At 41.5% G+C, this 18,216-nt stretch overlaps 1 protein-coding gene across 1 annotated transcript in view; it reads left to right on the top strand.

The window, feature by feature from the left end:
* Positions 1–18,216, top strand: part of LOC136867248 (probable G-protein coupled receptor No18) — a 1,741,601-nt gene that overhangs the window by 286,070 nt on the left and 1,437,315 nt on the right. The gene's annotated exons all lie outside the window — the stretch shown is intronic.

The following is an 18,216-nucleotide window of genomic DNA, read 5'->3' as shown; positions in this document are numbered from 1 at the left end:
AAACCTACAGCACCACACTTCACTGAAAGCCACCATAAACCTCATGAACATTACTTAAGAAACTTTCTTGGAAATGCAGTCATGTAGGAATTAAGCCACCAGTGGGGTAAACTCACCACACTAGCGGTTAGCAAACATGCACCGGCCGGTACTACCTATAAACCGGTGTTAAATAAATAGTATTTATTAAACAAATTAAGGAAAACAGACACAAGGATAGGAAAATTACATCCAACAGTTACTTACCCAGCAAGGCCCAAATAAAACTCCCAGAGGAAATGGATAAAAATCCCTTGTTTTGGCGTTGAACCGTACAGATAATGAAATGAGACACTGGTTTCAATGAAATAAGCTTTTAATTAAAGAATGAAAACTTAACATGAAACCAAAAGAACATCGTCCTACCTGAGGGAATAAAAGTATTTTAAGTAGTTCAAAAAACAATTAGTGAATAATAGAAAATACACGGATGAAACTGAAAAACGTAGTCCTTTTCAGAAAATGATACTGATGGAAATCATTAACTTAAAACAGATAATTGTACTAATTAAAGGCACTAAATCCATTACCAGAAATAGTACACTTTGATAACATAACCATAATAACAGGAAATGATACGAATTAAAACTTGAATTGTTTACAGAAGGTTTACACGGGCCCGTTTGTTAGACTTACTAAAATGAAATTAAAGCTAACGTATTAAACCTAGGGAAAGCCAATCAATTAACGAGTTTCGTTGAACTTTCTTAGTAAGATGAGGCTTCGCAGGAGCATAGAACTCTAGCCCAATTTATAAACTGCAAGGGGTCAAATAAGATCAGCAAACGGAAAACACACACAGTTAAATAGGGGGGAAAAGGAAGAAAACCGTAAGAGATCAAGTGAGGAGCAAAGAAATCTTCCACATAAATCGAAAAATTCTTCAGTAAACTCAGGCTCCACAATCAACACGCCAAACCCACAGGCAACAATCACCATCACGCCCCCAAACGCAAATCGTTACCATAGCAACGAAAACATACGCCCGCAAACCAAACATGGTACAAGGCACAACAAAGGCCAGAAACACAAAAATAAAATCAGGAAACACGAAAGTATACAATACCAGAAAAATAGAAGAAGCAAGTTTTTTAAATAATAATAATAATAATAATAATAATAATAATAATAATAATGTTATTTGCTTTACGTCCCACTAACTACTTTTTAAGGTCTTCAGAGACGCCGAGGTGCCGGAATTTAGTCCCGCAGGAGTTCTTTTACGTGCCAGTAAATCTACCAACACGGGGCTGTCGTATTTGAGCACCTTCAAATACCTCCGGACTGAGCCAGGATCGAACCTGCCAAGTTGGGGTTAGGAGGCCAGCGCCTTAACCGTCTGAGAAACTCAGCCCGGCAGTTTTTTTTTACAAGAAAACTAGAATTATATGCTTCTGCAGAACCTCACGCAGTATAAAGGCCACTAATTGCCCAACACATTTTGAATTTACATGATGAATGAAATACATTAACTGGTGAAAATGATAGTTATTTTAAAAAGTATTTCCTTATTTTCGTAGTCTTTACATGCCAATAATTTTGATACATTATTAGAATTAGCCACACGTCTGTCCGCTTAGTAATTTCCTAAATAATTATTTTCACTAAATTCCACCTTGAAAGAGTTAATTCCAAGACACGGATCACACGAATTTCCTTGCAGTTTCATAATCACAGGATATAACTTGCCAAATGATGAAGCCACTTACTTGGGTGAAGCTGACGCTCAGGCTTGATGAGCTAGTTCCTCACATACTTACAGATGCTTGCTGATGAGTTTGGTTTCCCTGGTCAAAATTAGCTGAAAAGTATCATAATAGGACGATGCAGGAAACAAAGTAATTTGGGTTTAAAACCCACATCTCAAGACCCTCAGCCGGGGTCTATACTCCAACATGAGGCCAACATCTTAAAAATCCAATTAACACAACCGCACGCCATGACTTCCCCACGCGTACTGTCAGCGGTCAAAATGGCGAGGTTTGCTCCAACAGGAAGTAGCCGCGCTCTGATAGGTAGAAGAGCGCTTGGGGAGGGGAAACTTATTGTGGGTGACTGGCGGATAATTGCAGCACTTATTAGAAGAGAAATGAAACAGTCCGTACAATACAGAAATGCGATAATCCAAAGACGTTGCCATCAGTCCACAATAAGAAATATAAATAAGTTCGATGAGTATCACCAAAGCACATAGTAGTACGAGGGAAACCATCCGCTTAGACATACAGAAAGATTAAGATTTTCTACGGCGATATTGCCAGTTCAAAATAGGTTCTCGGGGGAGGTTTTAAATTGCGTTACTCCGTAACAGAATGCACTACGCGAGGGGTCGCACGAAAGCAGTTTGCCGTGGCAGATGCGAGAGTGAAAGGGAAGTTAATCTACTCCGGAACGCAGTAGGCAATTCAGTGACGAGAATCAACGTCAGGCGTTAGAGAGGGAGGGGAAGGACGAAACGAGCGCCCTAACCTCTACAGCGGCTAGCAACGAAATTATTAACAAATATTTAAAGAGTGTGGCAAACTGCCGTGGGCGTGACCTCTCGTGTGTTAATTCACTGCTGGAAATTCATTTCTCCAAAAATCATTATCATGCATTCATTTGCTAATACCTGTCAGCTGTGACTGTACGTTAATTACGGCTACGATCGCTTCTTCCCCGCTCCTAGCCAGCCCCTAACCGATCGGTGCCATAAGACCTATGTGTGTTGGCGCGACGTGAAACAAATGGTAAAAATAAAAAAAATTCTATATCCCCATCTCTACCTTCCCCGACCTCCCCTACTGACATGCTTGTATTAGTCACAATCGAGGCCAGTAACCTGAAATCAGTCCAGTTTGCGCTAGTGGTAATGGATCTGAATTCAGTATTGATTTCAAGTTGATCACAAAAACATTTCTCAAATATACGGAAGTGTTGAAAATAGATTTAAACGTTCTTATACAACCTGTGAAAATCAAGTTCGGTGAATGAAGTCAGAACGGTCGATTCGGCAACACACAAAGCTGCACCTGCGTAGCAGCAGGTTTTGATCACCTGCACCCAACGTTGTTCAGTTGAGCATCGTGAGTGTGCCGTGTAAGACCTGTTTGACACAGTTCGAGTTTAGTGTGTTGGTTATCAACGGCGAACAGGAACATGAGCGACCAAAATATCAATGTACAGTTTTGTTTTAAGCTTGGCAAGACACAGAAATAAACGCATGCGATGCTGGTAAGTGTTTATGAAGATCAAGCACTGTCCTTGAAGTGGTTCGCCCGTTTTAGAGGAGGCCGGGAAAGAGTTTCTGACAACTCCCGTAGCGGAAGACCGGCGACCGCCGTCAGTGACGAAAACATTGAGAAGTTGAGGACATTAATCACGAACGATCGGCGATTAACTGTGCGCATGATAGCGGATGAACTGCAGATTACCGTGAATCCGTGCGACAAATCGTTACCCAGAAGTTAGAGAAGAGGAAAACGTGTTCTCGTCTTGTGCCACATTACTTGACTGACGATCAGAAGCAGGCACGTTTAAAGGCTTCACAGGATTTTGTCGAAACGGCAGATGCGACACCAAATTTCTTGATCTGTATTTTAACTGAGGATGAAACCTGGTGTCTTAGGTACGACCCCGAAACGAAACGGAAAAGCATAGAATGGCGTTCTCCGGGATCCCCTCGTCGGAAAATGGTCAGAGCCGAAAAGTCACGCATCAAAACGATGCTCATCACCTTTTTCGATAGTCAAGTCATTATCCACAAGGAATTTCGATCTGAGAGAACGACGTTGAATGCTGCACGGTACATTGAAATTTTGACCCGTTTCATGAAATGTCTACGCAATGTACGACTCCAGTACGCACAAAAAGGATCATGGTTTCTGTCCATGACAACGCTCGCCCACACACAGCCATTATCGTCAAACAGTTCATGGCAAATAAGAGGGTGGTGCAACTTGAAAATCTCCCATACTTGCCCGAACTCAATACTCCAGACTTCTTCCTATTCCCACGACTCAAACTCGCCTTGAAAAGAAAGAGATTTGATGACATTCCTGACATCCAACGAACCGTGACGAGGCTTTTGAACACCATCCCAAACGAAGCCTTCTTGCAAAGTTTCCAGTACATGTATCGCCGATCTCAGCAGTGCATAATTATGGGAGGGGACAATTTCGAAGGAAAGTGAGGTCACTTCCGTACATTGTTCGTCTATGTTGATAGTATAGGACTATTCACCGAACTTTATTACCACAGGTTGTAATTTGTCAAACTTGTTCATAATATCACTCGTTCACAATCATTGACAGATCTACGCAATGTATACAATATTGTACATACAACAAGTATACGCGTGATGTGATATAATCTGAGGACGTTCTTGTAGAATGAAACACGTCATGCTGTTACACATTTTTACAGGTATGTTACAGTGTTCTAAGTGTTTAATTTCGTGTTCCCACAGACTGGAGAAAGGCATAAGTTGTATTACATTCGAGCGCCTTCAAATGACATCGACCTCACCTGAAATCGAACTGACTATCTTTGGGACAGAAGGCCAATGACTGACTGGCTGTGCTACCAAAGTAGTTATTTCCAAAAAGAAATCGTAGGTTTAAATTTTCTTTGAAAATAGTAATAAAATCATGGAGGGACAGTGAACTTACGAGAAAGGACGCTATCTCGAGAGGCCAATACCCTAGGAGACAGTCTCATCCTTTACAGAAGTATTGAATTCTGTCATCTGGGCGTTACTCTGATGTCTTTTATTGAATTGTGTTCTCAAACGGAAGGACCTTTAGTTCTTATTTTATGATGTAACAGTCCCTTGCTTCGTGCAGGGAACTGCCGTCACAAAGCAACTTCACAATACATTGAAGACGAGAAACTCCAGTAGAATGGATAAACTTGCTGGGTCCCAAACGATACGTATCATATAGTAAATGGAGATCAGTGTTTGTTCACCTGAGAATATCGTATACGTTTCGATGCAAGGCAATTAGTCCTCTCAGCATATACGTGTTTAGATTTCCCAGTAGAACGTTCAGCACTTAATTAATTCTTAAACGTCAGTTACAGTAATAGAATTCCCATTTCAATCAACAAGTATTTCATACAATTTACTAGGAACAAATCTTGAGAGTAAATGCATTCTGACACGAAACCTACTGATTACCAGCATTACTAACTGTTTACAACAGGCTGATTATTTGAAGGAGCGTTCATTTCGTAATACAAATTACTCCATGAGGGTACTACAGCTCTCGTCCTGTGGATCATTGACAGAGTTTCGGCTTCCGCGTTCTGAAGAACGCGGGTTAAACCTGGCAATGGGAGACGGAATTTTGAGGGACAGAAGAGAGTCCATTGAGCTCTTCATGTTGTATGAAGTCGACATGCAAAAACATCAGTTAAATAGAATGGCAGAATTGGTACGAAAGCAGCCTAGATGGTGTCAGATCAAAATACCTGCACAGTGCAGCTGAGGTTTATTATTCTTACAGGTTCTTATGTAGAATATCCTGACTCGCAAGATTGGTACTATCATACTGACACCAGGATATATTTTGTATAGCTCGCGAACCACATGGCATCCTCATGGTTTGATTTAACTTTCTGAAGAAGTATTCTGGATATGAAAAAATATTACCTTACCAGTGCAGTCCGATGTTGAAGAAAACATTTCTAGAACCATTTTTAAATATTGGCACATCAGAACTGCCAAAAATCTCCTTGCAACTGTAAAACTTGGTGGCTATTTCTTCTCTGATTTTATCACATTTCTTTGTGATATCTGTGTTTAGTCCAGTTAATAGATAGAAATATGTTGTTTGCATTAAGTAAGGGAGTTTTAGTGGAAGCGTACATTTCGATGACTTAAAAGATATACTAAATTAGCAACGCCTTCGGACTTCTGCCGGCTGCGTTATCTTGATAAAATAGCGCGTAAACTCATGTTTTCCTTTTGCAAATATTAGCACATTTCTCGGCGATGATTTTTTTTTTCAGATCCTGTTGCCCATGTTACTGGAATCTTAGAGGACCGGGGAAGAATTTAGACCCTCCTGGCGTGTGGGCGGGGCTGCCTGGACGAGGCGGTAAAGGCTGCTCGGTTCACCCGGAAGGACATGGGTTCGATTCCCCGTCAAGAATTCGAAAATTTGGAGAAACGAGATTTCCACTTCCGGAAGTGCACATGGCTCTGAGGTTCACTCAGCCTACACCAAAAATGAGTACCAGGATAATTCCTACGCACAAAATGCGGCCGGGTGTAGAGCTAACCCCTCTACCCCATTAAGAGCCGAGGTTACAGATGGTGGAAGCCTTTACCTTCCACCCCTCCAAGGGACTTCATGGCCTGAATGGAGATGACTGGCGTGAGGGTGGCCGCTAACTTCCATCCCTACATTAAGGTGACTAATGGGGTTATATAAAACCAACAAGGGGCCGATGACCTTCAATGTTAGGCCCCTTTAAACAACAAGCATCATCATTATCTTCATCATCAATAAAACCAACCAATTCAAACTTCGATGTCCGGTGACTTTCGTAGTAACATAAGAGTGCGTTTCTAACATTTTAAATATAAGATGTAATACAGGATTTGGGTATATCCATGACTGCAGAAGATAATATTATATTGTACTTATACGCACACATTCATTTTCTGTATACGGCATTGAGGTAATCGTCTTCCATAGGCTCTACCTTGTCGCTGCAAGTATTCTTGCGGTCCTTCTAATATCCTCCCCATTTCTTGGTAATGCTGACATCCAGGCAGATCTACCCCACTTTTTCTATCTCCCTTCGAGGTCTTCCCTTGATTGCTAAAATATCGTTCAATATTTCCATCCAGATATATGTACGGAAATAATCAAACTATTGTTATTTCAAAGGTTAGGGAACGTCTTATTCAGTCGTTGTTTGATCAGTTATCAATGGTTTTCATTGGTCGTCGAACCTGAAGATCGATCAGACGAAAATAAAATTGGCACAGTACCTTTTTTTGTTGTTTCCTGTGTACACTTCGCTTTACGTCGCACCCACACAGGTCTTACAACGACGATGGGATAGTATACGGCTAGGAGTGGGAAAGAAGCAGTCGTGTTCTTAATAAAGAAACAGCCTCACCTTTTGCCTGGTATGAAAATGGGTAACAGCGGGAAACCATCTTCAAGGCCGCCGACAGTGGAGTTCGAACCCACACATTCTGAACTCAAGTTCACAGCTGCGCGCCTCTAACCACATGGCCAACTCGCTTGGTTGTATAGTACCTCTTTAGAAGACATACGTGGCCAGCAACTCTCTTAAGATAAGGTATGAAATATAATACGATCTGAGAGAGCGTAAATGACCTAGATGTTAACCCCATTAAAAACATCATTATCAGCATCATGTTATGAGATTTGATCAGAAAATAATTAGTATATTGAGCTGCAATAATGGTTACATGGTTACACATGAAGAGGGATAATGCTTCATATATTGTTTTTGCACCCTCAGATATATTTGACACATAAGAAAGAAAGCAAAGCTAGCTAAAGGGCCTGTCTGAAGCTGACTGGCAGATCCACCTGAAGCACAGTGATAGCACAGGAAGGGAAGGGAAGGGAAGGGAAGGGAAGGGAAGGGAAGGGAAGGGAAGGGAAGGGAAGGGAAGGGAAGGGAAGGGGAGGTTCGTGATGACGGGTTGGACAGAGAATGATACTAGCAGTTGCTTAAAGAAAGCCAATTCTCTGTATGGATGAGTGAATCAAAATAATGGCTGCTAGTGGATTGAGACTGGATCCATATCAACCTGATCACAACCCACTAGAACTCATCTGATCCGAAGTTAAACAGTATGTTGCTTTTTAATAATACGTACGTTAAACGCCTTTGTACCAGGCGAGTTGGCCATGCGGTTAGGGGCACGCAGCTGTGAACTTGCATTCAGAATGTGTGGGTTCGAAACCCACTGTCGGCAGCTTCGAAGATGGTTTTCCGTGGTTTCCCATTTTCACACCAGGCAAATGCTGGAGCTGTAACTTAATTATGGCCACGGTCGCTGCCTTCCCATTCCTAGCCCTTTCCTATGCCATCGTCGCCATAAGACCTATCTGTGCCTGTTCGACGTAAAGCAAATAGCACAAAAAGAAAAAAAACCCTTTATGAACAGATATTTACACAACTCCAAGTAGAGAATTGGGTTTGTGCCTGTAATCATGTGGATAAACTAGCCAGTTCGGTCACCATGTACATTATAAGGCACATCGATATTACGGTATCCGGTTAGGAAATATTTGATGCAGTGCGACCGTTGAGTCACAATGTGCATTGAGATGTACATCTTCCGTGTCACTACTGAGTAACTTGGCCCGGCATCTGGCGGTTTTACCTGCAAAATACCAGGAATTGCTCCGCTGCGTGGTTGCTGTTTATGACGTCAGCAAACAGTTTATTATCTGAAGGCAAATTTCTGCTGTAATACGTGAGGATTGAAGTTCATACAACATCATATTCTAAATAAAATAGATGAATATGCTAGGAAATGTTAAATAAACTGCAGATAATTAGTTGATTTCACCCTGAGATTTTTATAAAGTGGGATGTACATTCTAATGTACATTGTGCCTCAAAGGTTGGCTTGCACCAACAGCTGGTTGGAATATAAAAGGGATGTCAAAGTACTTGGTGTACCAGGAAATAACTTTCAGGACCTGGTTCACTTCAGGCAACACATCGGTGAATCTTTGATCCTCTCTCAAAAAGTGCGGCCTAAAAAGAGGGGCCGTCCAAGTGCTAATACAGATTGTGATGTACCAGAAGTGAAGAGACACAAGCAAGCTGAGCAGCATCCAATCAACGAAGTATGTTTGGATCAAACTAACCACATGCCAGGGTTCGATGGCAAAAAAATTGCATCATGATGCAAGGCTTCAGAATGCTACAGAACGCATTTGCACCTAGAACGTCAAGTTCATCTTTGCATAAAGAGGGAACGCAATTGCTTCCAGGATTATCATACTCCATAAATCTGTAGAGGAAGAACGTTTTTCATTCTTCAGGCACTGTTTCTATGCTATTAACTAGTGTCTCCAGTAAACTAGAAGGCAATCCTAGGCGCTGAATTGCCAATATCAAACTTTTAGGTTACTTCTTGGCCGTTTACCAGAAATTTTCTTTCTTTCTTCTTTTATGGCAGATTTTTAGTAATACTATTTTGGTATATTCTTATTCAGAATTTTGGTATATTGTTTTGGAAATTATTTTATGACTAATTTACATACTATTTACTTGGATATATTGAATAAAACTGTATAAATAATATTAACTCTGTCTTGTGCTCTGCAACCTTCGAGTCACAATGTACATTACAATGCACATTAAAAATATCGAAAACTGCTCGACCTAGGCGTTGCAAGCTCAGATATACAGTAATTATTCACAAGGTTTCATATAGCAAGTGTGCCAAATTTTAGAATTTTAGGCCAATTATAAAACATGCGTGACTGAAAGGGATAGAAAGAGAATATGTGCTACGAACGGGAGGAAATCTGAGGGAGAAAATTGAATTAATTGTAATTATCCAATGATAACGATGACAGCAGCTGTGGCAGTGGCAGCGAATCCGATGGAAAATTGCAGTGATGGTGCAATGTCCAGAATACAGCCTTTGTTTAGATGATTGTTTGTTGGAGATTGTTAGATGATTAAGTCATGACTTGGCATAGTTACAGATACACATGATTAATTAATAACTCATTACACTGAACTATATTTTCGAAACTTTTCAGTTTTACCTTAATTAGCATTCTGTTAAACATTTTGTCAATTTCGGTTCAACGGTTTATATTCTGCTTTGTAATCAGTGGTAATGGCTCGTGAAAACTGTTATTTTGCAAGCGATAGTTGTTGTTGTGGGCGAGAAGTGTATTTATGACGACTGACAGATAACTGCAAGACAGCCAGATAGGAAACCTGCAAATAAGTACAGTCAGTGACTCATATTGAGGTAAGTTTGTGACTCGTTCTACATCTTGCTATTTAAAGATCCTAGAGGCCAATTTGTTCTGAGGTACTTGTTACACTCCAGAACTGATGTTTTGTCTCGTGTATAACCGAGTCTCCTACAAGGCCTCTCATCAAGTCGTCATCTGACGCGTATGTATCATGAGATAGGTGATTCATTGGGAAAAGTAACACTCTTTGGCCTTCCAGTCACACCTTTCACCGCACTACTAAAGCCTGGCACTCGTGTAAAAAGTAGGCTTTGTAGCGGGAGACGCTTGGAGAATAAACAACGACGAGTGGTTACAGATGGCGTTGAATAAATATGTTTCGGCTCACCAAGGCCGCATTTACCCTCGGGAAGAGACAGAAGTGACTCAGTGGCATTCTTTACGATAACACGTATTTGTCAATATCAGATAAGTAGATCCTTATCACCTTGCCCGTGAAAAGGATAAGAAAACCAGACTAATTCTCGTGTCCAACGGTAATGCAAAATAATTATATTGGCTTTAAGAGGCTCCGAAATAACTCAGAGTGTGTTAACTTGGGAATAGGTGAATAGGTGACGACGAACCCCTTATCTCAGTCTGCTCCTATTTTCACATACCCTCACCATGTTCCTCACTTTTTTTCCCTATATAACCTCCCTCTCTCAACTCTTCTTCTCTTCTGACCACGAGGCATTAGGTTTACAAGGAACAGATAGGTTGTACTTGATCTTCTCCCGCACACTCATTCTTCGATTCATCTCCTGAAACTGTAAAAGTAGTTTTTCTGATGCCTTTTCCACATGGAAGGTTGGCGACCACGACGATATAGACTCTCGTATTTTGTATTTCATGTACCAGAGTGGACGTACTGTAGATATCGAACCACTGTCAGAGGTTCCACGCCCAGGATAATCTTGAACTCTTATTACGCCAACGTTTCCCTTCTATTTTGTTTTATCGATGAGTTGTATCTGGCTTTATTTGTCATTTCAGGAGTATTCTATTTTTACAAGTTGCTTTACGTCGCACCGACATAGATAGGTCTTACGGCGATAGTAGTTATAGTTTCGTGTGGCTTTTTCTAGCCGAGTGCAGCCCTTGCAAGGCAGACCCTCCGATGGGGGTGGACGGCATCTGCCATGTGTAGGTAACTGCGTGTTATTGTGGTGGAGGAGAGTGTTATGTGTGGTGTGTGAGTTGCAGGGATGGTAGGGACATCACAAACACCCAGCCCCCGAGCCATTGAAATTAACCAATGAAGGTTAAAATCTCCGACCCGGCCGGGAATCGAACCTGGGACCCTCTGAACGCAGTACGCAGTAAAGGGACAGTATAGTGGTTAGCGTGATCAGCTGCCACCCATGGAGGCCCGGGTTCAATTCCCGGCTCTGCCACGAAATTTGAAAAGTGGTAAGAGGGATGGAACGGGGCCCTCTCAGCCTCGGGAGGTCAACTGAGCAGAGGTGGGTTCTATTCCCACCTCAGTGATCCTGGAACTGGGTTTCCGTGGTTTCCCACTTAACCTCCAGGCAAATGCCGTGATAGTACCTAACTTAAGGCCACGGCCGCTTCCTTCCCTCTTACTTGTCTATCCCTTCAAATCTCCCCATCTCCCCACAAGACCATTGTTCAGCATAGCAGGTGAGTCCACCTGGGCGAGGTACTGGTCCTCCTTCACAGGTTTATCCCCGACCAAAAGTTTCACGCTCCAGGACACTTCCCTTGAGGCGGTAGAGGAGGGATCCCTCGCTGAGTCTGAGGTAAAAACAACCCTTGAGGATAAAAGATTAAGAAAGAAAGAAAGAAAGAAAGAAAGAAAGAATTCGAACCCACTATCTCCCGAAAACTGGATACTGGCCGCACTTAAGTGACTGCAGCTACCGAACTACCAGAAGGTGTAGCTAAAATACGCTGCTTTCCTGTGGTTTGCAACAAAAATAAATTCACATAATTTGCCTGCACGACGGAGTAACGGTACCTCTCCATTGGATTAGGGACGTGGTCTACCATGGGATTTTGAATATTCTGGGAAACATCGTGTAGCCTGTAGTGGGGGAAGGAGCTCTTGGAACGAGAGGATATTGGACTGACCGTTTCTCCGACTGAAATCCCACCGAGCACGTGTGAAACACGTTGAGCAGGCGTATTGCAGCACGTCCCCACCACGACCATCCAGCAGTTGTTAACCATGCTGGTTGATGAATGAAAAGCCCTACCACAAGAACTCCTTACCAACCTTGTGCCAGCATGAACGAACACTTTCCTACCTATTATGAATATTACGTGAAAAATAGTTTGTAAGAATAATCTGTACCGGGCGAGTTGGCCGTGCGCGTAGAGGCGCGCGGCTGTGAGCTTGCATCCGGGAGATAGTAGGTTCGAATCCCACTATCGGCAGCCCTGAAGATGGTTTTCCGTGGTTTCCCATTTTCACACCAGGCAAATGCTGGGGCTGTACCTTAATTAAGGCCACGGCCGCTTCCTTCCAACTCCTAGGCCTTTCCTATCCCATCGTCGCCATTAGGCCTATCTGTGTCGGTGCGACGTAAAGCCCCTAGCAAAAAAAAAGAATAATCTCTAAGTAAAATGCCGAAATCAAGTGCTATTACATCTTTGAAACTACCAGGTCATGCGAAACAACTGGCTACAAATAATTCAAAATCGAATTTGCGCTTGAAAGTAAGACAGATGGGATTGGTGTTACTACTTAAGCCTAAAGAGGAAGGCAGAAGCAAGAAATGAATGCAGAAAACTGAAGTAGAGGAGTAAAACAGTAAACATTATAGCAAATGCCAGAATACACCTTACGCTTTGAAATAATGGGTTACACTCCACGGTACTGTTGAAATGTTAAGAGCCACGTTACTTCCCTGCTGGCAAGAAGCTAGAGAAGTAGCCATGGTAACCACTAGATTCGTTGTCGGTCTGCGAGTTTGTCCGTCACACGACACACAGCATGAAAACCGCAGAAAATGGTAATTTTCTCGGTTATTTTAGGAATAAGTTAAATTATGTAGAAAAATATATGTAAAATGAAGGGACGTTTCTCATATAGCCTACAGATTTTTACACAGAATGAATAGTGTATGAGAAAATATCAAAAACCTCCTTTAATCTTACTATAAATCCCCAGTATATTCAGTTATTTTAAAATAATATGAATGTCAGAACCTGCTCCTGGATTAGTATAGCCTACTCTAAATAGGAAATTTGGTCGAGATCTGTCCAGCCGTTTCGCCGTGACGGTGGAACAGACAGACAGAGAAACAAACAAATAAACAAGAAAGCTAAAAACCACTGATACGATCTTGAGTTGATCTACAACATATAAATATCCGAAGAATTGGCATAATGATCGAAATTACAGACAACGGATCCCCTACAACATTTTTTAAATACGTAGATTAAGCCTGGTCTCTCTCAAGAATCTATATAGAATGTTTTGAAGGAAAACACACCAACACGAGTAAAATAATTGAGAAATCTTTAAGTATGTGAAGTTAGTTAGTCATCTTGTGGTTACTGCATTATAAAATTAAAAACATGCCGTGACATTCAGCCACCCCTTCTAATGTAGGTTTATGCAACCCATCTAACATGCGATATGGTTATAAGGTGGCTATTCCCCTGGAGGCGTACTGTATGGTATTGACGTCCAGTGAGCACATTTTGCAACACAATTCTGAGCCCAACCGACTGGTTATATCGTCCGCTCACAAAGCATGGAGCCTTGAAATCATGCAGCGACATCCTTTGACCATGTTTCGTGCCACGTGGCTGGGTGTAATAAAGGAGGGAATCAATGCACAAAACAAGGTAACAGTGCAGTAATTAATGTCTGAAATACCGAACCGGATGGCATACGTACTCTACTCCCGCCGTACTGCCAGCATGTTCCCAGCAGTGTAGCGTAGTGGGTGTGGTTAGGCGTTAGCCTAGCAATCGGCGGAATGTTCAATCGGCGATTCGAATCTTGCATCGTTCAAATATTTTTGCAGCGTATGATGTTTGAATATGTAAATGCAGGGCTACGTTTGCCGCATTCAAAGAATAGAACGACGCTGGTTTTCATCATTCTTCTCTGGTTAGGGCCTAAATGTAAACTCTACGGTCATTCGGCTTGTGTTCTGAACAGAAATACGTTGACATGCTCCTCATTTGTGGGGAAGCAAGATAAAACGCGTGCAACACACCACATCTGTACCAGGAACGGTATCCCGACAGGTGACACCCGGCTGCTACGACATTCCGCCGTGTTGAAAGACGCCGAAGGGCAACTCGCGTGATTTCCAAGCAGCCACCAGCCTGCGATAGGCCCTTTACATCGGGTGAAATAGAAGAGGCGGTTTTGGAGGCAGTTCGTATTAATACACACATCAGTACAAGGGCGAATGCACAACAGGTGAACACCAACCAGCCGTCCGTCTGACGAATACTGAATGAACATAAATTTCACTCATACCATCTTGAGCTAAACCAAGAGCTCCATGGGCGGGATTTCGAAACTCGAATGGAATTCTGTCAATGGCTATTAGGAAGGATGGACAATGATGTGTCCAGCATTCGTATCGCGCATCTCGTCCTCGGACGATTCGCGCTCGTTAATCGCCATAACGTGCACTATTGGAGTCCGGGCAATCCTCACTGGGTGCGACAGGCGTCCCATCAATTACGATGTGGAGTGAACGTGTGATGTAGAATCCTGGGATTGGACCTTATTTCTTTCAGGGCCATATAACGGGCCCACGCTACCTGCATTTTCTTCGTCAGAAACTCCCATTAACCTAAATGGTCATCACATACAGCATTTGCTGCGATAAAATATTGTCAGTGTGGTTTTGTTCCTATTATTTCCGCTCTGTATGTGTCCGGCCTGCTCACTAATCGGCCCTTCTTAGGGCCACAAACACATGCATTCACATACAATTTGCATGAAAGCGGGTATTGAAATTATAATACGTGCGGAACGTACTGTATTAAACAGATATTCGAAAATAAACGGAATCTTCGCCCCGGGCTCGAACCTCCCTCCTAACATGTGTGCCCTCTTCGTGCCTTTGCCAGCTACTCTACTGTGGCGCACATTGTGCAGCTGAGAGCATGCATTAGGTTTACTGCGGTCACAATATCAATTTATTGTTTCGCCGTCATATCAGGTTCATATGATTTAGAAGGCACACTCATGCCTTCCATTGTTTAATGCGAGTATAATATTACGGTGTCCTATCATGGCGAGGCGGTAAATACCAAGATATCCGGTTGTGTTTTCTGAGCATACCGGCAGAGCGGAATTAATATTGCGGGTTGCATAAAACTACATTGGAATGGGCGGCTGAATCACACGGTATACTGTATATTTATGAACAGCTTTTTAAACAAATACTACTATGAAGGATTGTCAGTACAAAAGTGTGATATTGCAGTAGCAAAGCTAGCTCAGAAAGCATTGTACCTGACTCACAGAAGCGCTGCTCAGTGCTGTCAGGCTGATGACAGCATGCATCGCTACAGCGAGGCGACACATTCCAGCCCTTACTGTATGATCCTGACTGTGTGGTTACAACACAGGAAGCCCCTCTAACAGCTTGGTAGACAGCGAGACATCAGGGCCTGCCTTCACTCGCTAGCTATCTCCGCGTTGTATCCTATAGCTCACGTCAGGTAAATTTACTCGTAACTGACAAATGACAAGAGATGCAATGACTTGATCACAAAATTCGATAAATATTCTTCCGCAACATACGATACAGAATACCGAATATTCTATTTATATGATAATGTGAAAGCACACACGCACAGATAGATACATTCAGTATAAGGAGAAAGAAGAAAAAAGATAGAATGTAAGAAATATTTAAATGTGAGTTAAAAATAAATCTATCTACTTACATATCAGCAATGTCTCGCGTCTTCTTCTGTTACCCAGCTTACACTTTGTCTTGGATACGTTAAGCACCATCTGCTGTTCCTTTTTCCTGATAATTTTACCACTTTTCCTCTTCACATGTTCAGCTATAACTTGAAAATATTACTCGCCGATTGATATAATAAAATAGGGTACGTATTCAAACGAATACTGAACAGACGAAAACAATATGCACCATACACACAACGAAAAGAAATGCAATTAATGAACACAATATACTTACAGGGAAATAACTATACACCCCAGAAAGACGATCAGTTAATTCTGACGAATAATTCCCAGCGGTAAAGTTGAGTCATACCACGTGCTAACTGCTCTACACACTATGAATTGCGGCGTGACCAGACACGCATGATCGGCTCTTCCGTTTTGTAAGCCGCATTTGTAATATTTAGCACGGTAAACGCAACGATATCAAAATAATTTTACGTTTTCTTCAGTATCCTACGGCACAAGCAATGCTTACTTCTAACGAAAATAACACTTCTTGATAGAACATCATTATAAGACAATCATTAGGACTTAAAGGGGGAAGCACCACTAGAAGTAAAAGCCCTTAAGACTTTTAGTCCTTTCGTGACTACAGTTCGGTAATTCGGTTCGGAGTTCAGAAATCTACTGTAACAATTCAGTCCGAATATGCAAGTACAGGCATCAATGTTATCGAGTGTACGTAGGTACTACCTGCTGCTACAGTATCCCGGTGTTGTGAGGTTTCTTTATTGAACGTTTATTTGTATGAAGTGAATTTTTTTAGATTTCTTTATTGTGACATCAAATAATTTTTACGATTTTCGGTAGTTTTATAGTTATTTTTGCTTAATTTTATGTTTTATTTTCAGAACACAGACAAAAACCTTTATTGCGTCATCGCTTTTAACGACGTATTAGATATAACGGCAACATTTGATGGTCCCGTCTAAATAATATATAAACACTGTATTTTAAAAAATATTTAGTACGACATCGCTTATTACGACATCGCTTATTACGATATCGCTTATTACGACATCACTTATTACGACATGTAGTATAAAACGACGTACGGTATTTTTACAACCTTTTCGGAAAAATGTATCGGCTATAACATCCAAAGTCGATTTTTGTTTGTTGGTTATTTAGGGATTGCAGACTACAATGTAACGCTAAATATTGTAGAACCGAAATCAATCTGTGTGTTAAATAGTCACGGCGAGCATCGCTGTGAAAATGCCGCAAAAGAAAAGGAAATATATTTTTTTAATATTGGGGCAAAGTCACACATAATATGGCGAGTAGAACATGGTAAAACAAATATCAGCATCGAGAAGGAACTGAGTGTATCATACTAAACGATTTCCACAATTTGGAAAGACAGAAAGAAAATACAGTCTCTTCTCGAAGAAAATTGAAGTACGCCGCCGACAACGCTTTAGGCCTATGGTACATGGAATATTGATGTATGAAATACCTTACACAGGTAAAACTCACTGGAAGGTCAAATATTCATCTCTAGGTAGCAGTAAAAGTCAGATATGGTATATGAAGCAATTCAATGGAATAATGCTGTATAGCAAACAAGATGGCGGACGCTGGAAGTATACATATTTCGCCAAGCATTATGAAACGAATTAATAGGTCAAGGAAATGAGAAATTATCACGTCTCAGTGGAATAGTGTGAAATGGAAGAAGTTAATGGACTCCGGAATGCAATACAAAAGCCGAAGAGGCAAAGAGGTGGCTGGAAAGAACCTCCATATGAGTCGAACAACGCTGTTTTATTCCTACTGCAGTACACAAAATTGCCATTCATGATATTTATGTTTTCATACATTAATGTATGTGCTATTTTTATGTTCTTTTCAAATTTTACGACTAATATCGAATGCAGGCACCATTGTGAAAGATGGATTATCATTTTAATACTCTAGCTGTCACATTATATTTGACGACATTTGAACGAAAGAGGGTTTCTTCTTATTTCCTATATCACTGTGTATATGTACTGATAATTAACCATAAACGAGGCAAAAAAGTTAATATCCATGGGGTGAAGGCGGCGCGACGGTCAACAGACCTTGATTTCCACGGCACGGACGTCTAGCGAGAACACTTCCATTTAAGATACGCAGGGACAATCTTGACCAAGACACGTTCGCGGCTGCTCAGCCCTGCTCTGCACACGTAATATGAACTGGCCCTCACCTGCCAACTGATTTACCAATTTGTGACATTGGAAGAAAAAGTGCGTACTCTTTGAAATATGTTAAAACTGGTATATTAGTTTTGAAGTGACATGCATGTAA

The sequence above is a fragment of the Anabrus simplex genome, chromosome 3 (assembly GCF_040414725.1).
Source record: "Anabrus simplex isolate iqAnaSimp1 chromosome 3, ASM4041472v1, whole genome shotgun sequence".
NCBI lineage: Eukaryota > Metazoa > Arthropoda > Insecta > Orthoptera > Tettigoniidae > Anabrus > Anabrus simplex.
This window is presented reverse-complemented; position numbering and strand designations above follow the sequence as displayed.